This window comes from Mus caroli, chromosome 1, assembly GCF_900094665.2.
Source record: "Mus caroli chromosome 1, CAROLI_EIJ_v1.1, whole genome shotgun sequence".
NCBI lineage: Eukaryota > Metazoa > Chordata > Mammalia > Rodentia > Muridae > Mus > Mus caroli.
Genome location: NC_034570.1, coordinates 95,775,100 through 95,783,734, shown reverse-complemented (window position 1 = coordinate 95,783,734; position 8,635 = coordinate 95,775,100). Strand labels below are relative to the sequence as shown.

The 8,635-nt window shown below is 38.4% G+C and overlaps 1 non-coding gene across 1 annotated transcript; it reads left to right on the top strand.

The window, feature by feature from the left end:
- Nucleotides 1-3,535: 3,535 nt before the first annotated feature.
- On the top strand, nt 3,536-3,668 carry LOC115032488. Its single transcript, XR_003838160.1, has one exon. It is a non-coding gene; the product is annotated as a small nucleolar RNA SNORA17 (small nucleolar RNA).
- The last annotated feature ends 4,967 nt before the right edge of the window (nt 3,669-8,635 follow it).

Below are 8,635 nucleotides of genomic sequence, written 5' to 3'. Positions count from 1 at the left end.
ACTTATGAGCTGATATGATATCTGAAACACTAGCTATATGTCATTTATACAGAAAACTCTACCTACCATTCGGCCTATACTGTGATTTGTAGAAGGTAGGTGTGTGTCCAGTCCTCTATCAGAGAAAAAAAAAAAAAACTGTCAAAAAATCAGGGCAGAAACATGAAGATGTTACTTTTGCTGGGACATGACATCATAAGTGGAATTATACGCAATAAAACTCACAGATTCTCTCAGAAGGAATTCTAGATTCTACGGAATCTTCTGTGGCCTGATCTATATGGCCTGGAGTCTCTCTTTGACATTTTTCATTTCACTCTATTCTTTAGTCTTTTTCAATTATTTTCTAAACAGTTTATAACACTTTACTAATTTTAATAAATGTACTCCAAAGCACTTCTCTGATAAGTTCTTAATTCATACATTTGCTACTTTATTAACATAAAATTTCCTTTAATGTTGTAAAATGTATTGTGATTGTTCACAATATCAAATGTATCTGCAGCTCAGCTCGAAGACATGGGCACAGGGGAGAAAACGTCTGGAACAGAAGAACAATGGCTTGTGCTGTAAGATCAGGAATCCAAAAATCGGACCTCACAAAATTGCAAAGTTTCTATAAGGCAAAGGACACTGTCAATAAGACAAAAACACAATAAATAGATTGGGAAAAGATCTTTACCAATCATAAATCTGATAGGAGGCTAATATATACAAAGAACTCAAGAAGTTGAAATTCAAGAAACCAAATAACCCTATTAAAAATGAGGTACAGAACTAAACAAAGAATTCTCAACTGAGGAATGCCGAATGGCTGAGAAGCACCTAAAAAAGTTCAACATCCTTAATCATGAGGGAAATGCAAATCAAAACAACCCTGAGATTCCACCTCACACCAGTCAAAATGGCTAAGATCAAAAATCAGGTGACAGCAGATGCTGGCGAGGATGTGGAGAAAGAGGAACACTCCTCCATTGTTGGTGGGATTCCAAGTTTGTACAACTTCTCTGGAAATCAGTCTGGCAGTTCCTCAGAAAATTGCACATAGTACTACTGGAAGATCCAGCAATACCATTCCTGGGCATATACTCAAAAGATGCTCCAACTTGAAATAAGGACACATGTTACACTATGTTCATAGTAGCCTTATTTATAATAGCCAGCAGCTGGAAATAATCCAGATGCCCTTCAACAGAGGAAAGGACACAAAATCTGGTACATTTACACAATGGAGTACTACATAGCTATTAAAAACAATGAATTTATGAAATTCTTAGACAAATGAATGGATCTGAAGTATATCATCCTAAGTGACATAACCCAATCACAAAAGTACACACATGATATACACTCACTGCTAAGTGGATATTAGCCCAGAAACTTAGACTACCCAAGATACAATTTGTCAAACATATGAAACACAAGAAGAAGGAAGACCAAAGTGTGGTTACTTTGATCCTTCTTAGAATGGGAAACAAAATACCTATGAAAGTAGTTATGAAAGGAAATAAAACTTGAGACCTGTGATTCATGTAATTTATGTCAAATAGCCCAAAGAGTTGTTTGTGAGCTTTAAAACCTGGGGCTGAGAACATAGCAGAACAGGCCAGGACATGCCCAGACAGGCCCATCGTTACATGTCCTGACTTGCCTGGTGCCTCCCTATCTCCCACCCTTCTGACAGTCTGTTGATGTTTAAATGGACCAATCATGTGAAACCTCGCCAATTCCTCCCCCAGCCCCAACCCTTTTCTATAAAAGCCCCTAGCTTCCAAGCCTCAGGGTCGAATCCACTGTCTCCTGCCTGCGTGAGATACGGTTCAACCCGGAGCTCTGCCATTATGGCTTCACCATGTGGTCGACACCTCTGTCTCCTCCGGGGAGATATGTGTCGGCCCGGAGCTCCGACATTAAACTACCTCGTGTTCTTACATCAAGTTGGCCGTCTGTTCGTGATTCTTGGGTGCTCGCAGAATCGAGAATTGAGTGGGGGTTTCCCCACTAAGTTCTTTCAGTTAAAGAGACAAAGTTAGGATCTAAGACGGAAGGAAAGACCATCCAGAGACTGCCCCATGGGAAAAAAAAAAAAAAAAAACACGAAACCTGGACACTATTGTGGATGCCAACAAGAGCTTTCTGACAGGAGCCTGATAAAGCTGTCTCTTGAGAGGCTCTGCCAATGCCTGACAAATACAGAAGTGGATGCTCACAGCTATCCACTGGACAAAGCATAGGGTCCTCAATGAAGGAGCTAGAGAAAGTACCCAAGGAGCTGAAGGGGTTTGCAGCCTCCTACTAGGAACAACAATATGAACTAAGCAATACCCCCAGAGCTCCCAGGAACTAAACCATCAATCAAAGAAAACACATGGTGGGACTCATAGCTCTAGCTGCATATGTAGCAGAGGATGGCATAGTTGGTCATCACTGGTAGGAAAGGCCCTAGGTCCTGTGAAGGTTCTATGCTCTAGTAATGGGGAATGCCAGGGTCAGGAAGCAGAAGTGGGTATGTCCGTTAACAGGGGGAGAGGGTAGGAGGTAGTGGATTTTCAGGGTGGAAATTAGGAAAGGGGATTGCATTTGAAATTTAAATAAAGAAATCATGTAATAAAAAAAAGACTCTTGCTTTTTCTGGGGTGTAGTTAAACACTGTGCCACCTCTTCAGTTCCATGACTTCATTTTTGTGAACCATATGTTACTGTATTATGATCCCTTCATTTGCATCTAGTCTACAAGTATACTTTCAATGAAGTGAGGGCACTGTGAATTAACTAAGAGAGAGACAAGAGCTCCTGCTTGCCAGTTATCCAGGATCTTCACTGGGTATCACTTCTCCTCAGGTAGTGGATTTGTGTCTATAACTTATTCCAGTCTAAGCACAAAAAATAATCTGCATGCACCAATTCAAAATGTATTTCCCATGAGGAACTCTTTTACACTTCACTCAGCTGTCTGCTCATTGTGGTAGGTACTTTCATTCTCTGCTTCTTTCTGCCATCTGGCCCTCCAGGGCATCTACATTCCTGCTTTTACAGAGTTCTGTGCTTCTTGCTAGGATAATAAATGGTAAGTAAATTCATATCACTGCTTAAGTACACATTATTGATTTTCAGTAAGACAGTCTTTTCAACATGCTTTTTATACATTTTGAGTTTTTTTTTTTTTTTTTTTTTTGGTTTTTCTCTAAATGCCTTTTAAGAACTTGCTCATTGGTGTGGTTTTACTTTCCATCGTTATTTAAGACTTTCAGTCTTCTTCCATGGTCTCTAAACAATACATTCTGAATTAACATATTGTGAGTTATATTTGCTGTTCTGTGACACTTCAATTAATTTTTCCCATTTTGCACAAAATGGAGAAAAGTCTTGTCCTGATTTCATTCCTGTTACATTGATGAACACCCTAAAAGAAGAATATTCAGCTCATACTTCTGCATTATTGTCTCTCATTTGGGGAAGTCAAGGAAAGAACATAAAGCATCACATCCTGTATACATGTAATGATATATAACTACCACATTCAGATGTTAAATAAACTGCCCCAGAGGCATTCCAAGTGTGGATGCTGTCTCTCATATTTGCCAATAAGTGGAAGAGAGGAGAAAGGCTACATCCACTTCAATGTTCTGCCCTATGAACAACTCATTCGTTATTAGTAGTCTTACACTCCCTGATAAAAAGCAATCCTGAGATAACCAACAATCTAGAGCCAGGGGCCTGCACAGGGAGCTAACCGGAGACAAGTATGTCTGCTGCCACACAGATCTGGGACAGGATCCTAGTGCAGGGTTTGAGCCAGAGGCTAGAGGTCATAGAATATATATCAGTAGGCCATAGGTAGAAGTGAGCCCAGGAAAAACTACCTTTGCATAGGTACACATGGGCAGACCTGGTAAGAGAAGAGCCTACAGGACTAAAAGAGCAGACCACACCTGAGATGACTGCTGCCTAGTGTAATAATGCATAGCACTCCTGAGATGACCCCAGACACACAGAGAACCAGGTTTCTGAAAGATGAAAAAGTAGGTGGTAGAGACATAGAAGAACAAGAGAAGAAGAAGTACATGGGCAAAATGAATAGATGCAGAACTGAAGGTCATGATGAACAGCCTGCTGTAAGTAGTCAGTAATGTGACCTGAGATCATGGTGGAGTCCTGGCCTGTGCTGCAAATTGGGGCCACATCTGAGTCAGTGGCCATACAGCAGCAGGGATTTGTTATAGCCAAAGACCAGGTGGAGATCCCTCATCTGGTCTGTTCCTTGGGTGCAAGTTGATATCTGAGGATGTGCAGAATTGATCCCAACCCACAAGTTGACATGGATAAAGAGAGATGTTTCCTCCTTTTGCCACTTACCACCTATGTCAGGAAGGAGAGGTGGCCCTGCTCCTCACCTTCTGCAGAACCCAAAAGAGTGTGTCCTTTCCCTTACCTTAGCAGCACAGTGGAGCTGTCCCTGCATGTGGTGGCTGCAGGTGAGCTGATTCCCAGATTGTAATCATGGGTGAGTCGGCTGTTTCTCTTGTCTGTTGTTCAGTAGCACTAGTGAGGGGAAATGACATTCTCCACTGTGTCATCCTTTGCCAACTATGGCAGGTGGATGGAGAGCTGTCCCTGGAGTAATGGGAGCGTGAAAACTGTCCATAACCCTTACAGGCTGCAATACTCAGTAGAACAGACCTTGAACCTCCCTTGGGGAGTGGAGCAGAGCTGGCCTTGGCTGAAGAGGTTACCAGTGAACTGGCCCTAAGAATGTGAGAGCAAGAAAGCCAGGGAGCTGTGGAGAAGATTGCAATGGTGATTGCAATCATATATTATATAATATAATTGTAATATTACAAAATTCTTAATGTGATGTTATTAAGATTCAGTAATCTAGTAATTATAATTGAAGAAAATGGAAAATATTGTTCAATATTTGTAATGATTTGTTGTTCTCTAAAGCAATCAGAGAAACCAGTAGATATCTCTTTATGAAATAACCACCTGTTCCCGAGAAGTATGAGCTCCATATGATTATCTAAGCCCATATCCTCAGCTTCTCATACAGACTAATTTCTGAAATTACTATGTATAATCTAGGCCTTAACTATATACATCAGCTACATGCCCCCTACATCTGTTCCTCCATACCTGGCCTACATTGCTGTGCAATTAATTCAGTAATTTTTTTAAAAAAAAAAAAAGCATATAAAGAAAGTTTACTCTCTGAAGAGTAAACATTCTGAGATTGGCTGGGAGGTTGTTTGAAATGGAAAGGAATTACAGCATCATGTGATTCTGGAACCCACAAAGGTATGCATATAACCAACAGGTTCCAGGGTGAGTGAGAAGTAGAACATTGATAGTGACCAGGCACAAAACTAATGTCAGAAGTATATGAGTATTGATCATCTATGCTCTGATCTCAAGGAGCAGTCATGGACATGTTGAGTCTTACACTGTTTATCTAATGAAATTAGTTGGGTTCATGGTCACTTTCTCTCACCTAACTCTACCTTCTCTTTCTATCCAAGGTACATATCAAACATCTAAATTTTAAGATCTAAATCTCAGAAAGACTATGAAGGATTAGTTAAAATGAAGATGTAAACTTTATGTATAGGTTGTGAAATAGAGAAAAAATATCATTAAAATGAACCATAGATTCACATAGGATACACTGAGATAGTATTTGCCAAATAAATGTCTAGGATCTTGGTGTTTTTCAAATTATAACATGATTGTTTTTCAGGAGATGAGCCAGAACATCCAAGGCATCATCCTCATGCTGAGATGAATTTCATGTCACATTCATTTTTAAAATAGCATTTTATTCAGCCTTTTCTTCCACTTACAAAAGGTCCGTTGAATATCCCTTTCTTTTCCACACAGCCCTGCATGCTTAGGCACACCAATGCTAAAAGAAGCATAAACACCTTTTAAAAATCCCCACTTTTCTTTTTGAGACCTAGTATGAACACTTGATCTAAACATTATCAACTAGATGTCATAAATTCATCTGTGTGATCCTATGTACTAGAATCATGGAATGTATAAAGAGGAGGAAGTGAGCTGAACAACACTGACCACTGATTCTTGACTATGGATGCAGTGAGGCAACTAATCCATTGCCTCACATATTCCCAACATGGTTGGCTGGAATCTCAAACTGGAGTCAAATAAACCCTTCATTCTTGGAATAGATTCTATCATGTATCTGGTCACAGCAGTGAGAAACTTTTAAGGTACCATAGAGAGAATCCAAATTTTCAGGACAGAACCTTGACCTGCAAAGCAGGTATTTTTCATAGGATGAAAGAGTTCCATAGGATTCAAGTCAACAGGTTTTATCCCCAGCCTTTAGTATGAAAACTGAAGATGTAAAAAGCCTCCAGTGTCTGAAAGAGATATGAAGGAAGCTTCATATTCACACTAAGTGAAGACTATTAATTTCTTTCTTGTTTATCAGCAGGGAAAGTGTTTTAGAATCCATTAATACGTCTTAAATTAAAGTCTTAGCTATTGGTCTGAACATTGGTTAGCTCTTTAGCCTGATGTCACCATCCCATTCTCTCCCATATTTTCACAACCAGAAACTTTGAGGGATTACTTTGTAGGGAATGGTAATTGTTTCATTTTTCCTTGACCTGAGAATGCTGTGCCTCTAATCCTTATCCTGGAATCTGTACTACCTTTGTCAACAAATAGTGTCACAATAATTCTAATGAGGGACACTAGTGGTAACAGGTTCTATAGAGACCACTTTCTTCCCAGAAAAATGGGAAGGATGAAGCATGACATGCTATCAGTGACAGTACCCTAGAGACCAGAGAATGAGTCTGGAAAGAAAAAAAAAAAAACTACACCCTACTTTTGCTGTGTGCCAATTCCGACCAGCCCACCACATAAGTCCCAGCTTTCCAAGGAATCATTTCTCTACACAGGCCCTATCTTTTCTCCTTTTTTCTATAAATTCTTATTTTTTTCAATTTGTCATTACCTTCTCCCTCCTGGGTATTTTTTTTTTATTTTTTGCTTTTGAATTTAGTTATTTATTTGTCTATTTTACACTCCATATTTTATTCCCCTCCCTTTCCATCCTTCTCCTGTTAGGATCATGATCATGTTGACCAAGCTATTTTATTCTCATGCTAAATTATTTTTATTCATGGATAATCTAAGAATAAATCATTTGTTGGGTTATGGGGGTTCATGACATGAGCTGGAATATAGCTAAGTTCCCCTAAGTTGACCAAGACAAAGCTGGGTGGCTGGGTTTGAGATTTGAAAAAAGTCTATGCCAGGGCAGGCATAGACTTAGGTTGCTTAGAATTTGGGCTCCTTGAGATTTCTTAGCCTGGTATGGCAAATTAATAGCCTGGAAATAGGCTTATACAGAAATAGAAAAGGAAATTTAATTAAAGTTAAATACATAGGAAATAATGCTTATTCAAGTTATATATAAAGAGTGTATATATATATATATATGGAATATATATATATATTGTATATATATATATATGGAGTATATATATATATGGAGTATATATATATATATATATATATATATATATATATATATATATATGGAAATACTAATTGCCACAGGAGGGAGACATTAAATATGCATAGATGTGGAAATAAATTTAAGCCTTGATATCACTATTCAAAATTAATTCTGTAAGAACAAGATAGGGGATAGTGAAGGAGCACTGTCTCATCAGACAATAATAATTGCTTAGATTACTTTAATTGTTTTGAAAATGAATGTGGTTATAAATTTGGTGGTTATAGTGTTAAAAGTACTCTAGGAGAGAGGTCAAAATACAACAGACCTAAAGAGTAAGGAGGCTGCTAATTTAAATAAATCTATTCTTTGGATTATTTTGAGTTGCTTAACAAAGGACATGCTATTTTGGGAAAGAGGTTTTGTATTTGTGTTAATAGGAAAGAAAAAATTCTTTGGATAATTTCCAAAGTAATATGGATCAGATATGATAAGGGAAGGCCCCATGAAGATCTTGGCTCAAGATAGAAAAATAATTTGAGAAGATAAAACAGGACAAGTAAAATGATTTGCTATTTCCTCCACATGGGTACAGCCTTGCAACTGGTTTGGACATAAAAGTGTCTCCAGCCAAAAGTTCAGCTGAAATTAGACAATAAATCTTGTTGGTTATGGAATCCTTAAGATTCATCATGCCTTCCTTCCAATGGCATGAATGAAGATTTATCACAATTGATTATTGATAAAGTTAGTTAACACATGAAAAAGATAGTTGTATTTCACTTCCTCAAACGAGGAGCAAAATTCATCCTTAACCAGTCTGTGCACCTTGCCCAATCTATACTAATATCTTAACAGTACTAAAGGTTTAGCTGTAATGTTTATAATTCAGACATTTGCAGCTCTGACAAGATTCATTCTCAGGGACACAGAAATGACCTGCAATTTCAGCTCTCTGCCTCCTGATGCTGTTTCCAGTGACTTGCTTTCAGAACAACTTCAAGAACATCTGGTTCCCTATGAGCTTGGTTCCCAATTCCCTATGAGCTTGGTTCATCCAACACTTCAGATTAATCCAGTCACAGTCAACGCCTAAACCTTCTAAGCATAAAGAGATTGCATAAGAAATACTAAAGCTAGCTTTCT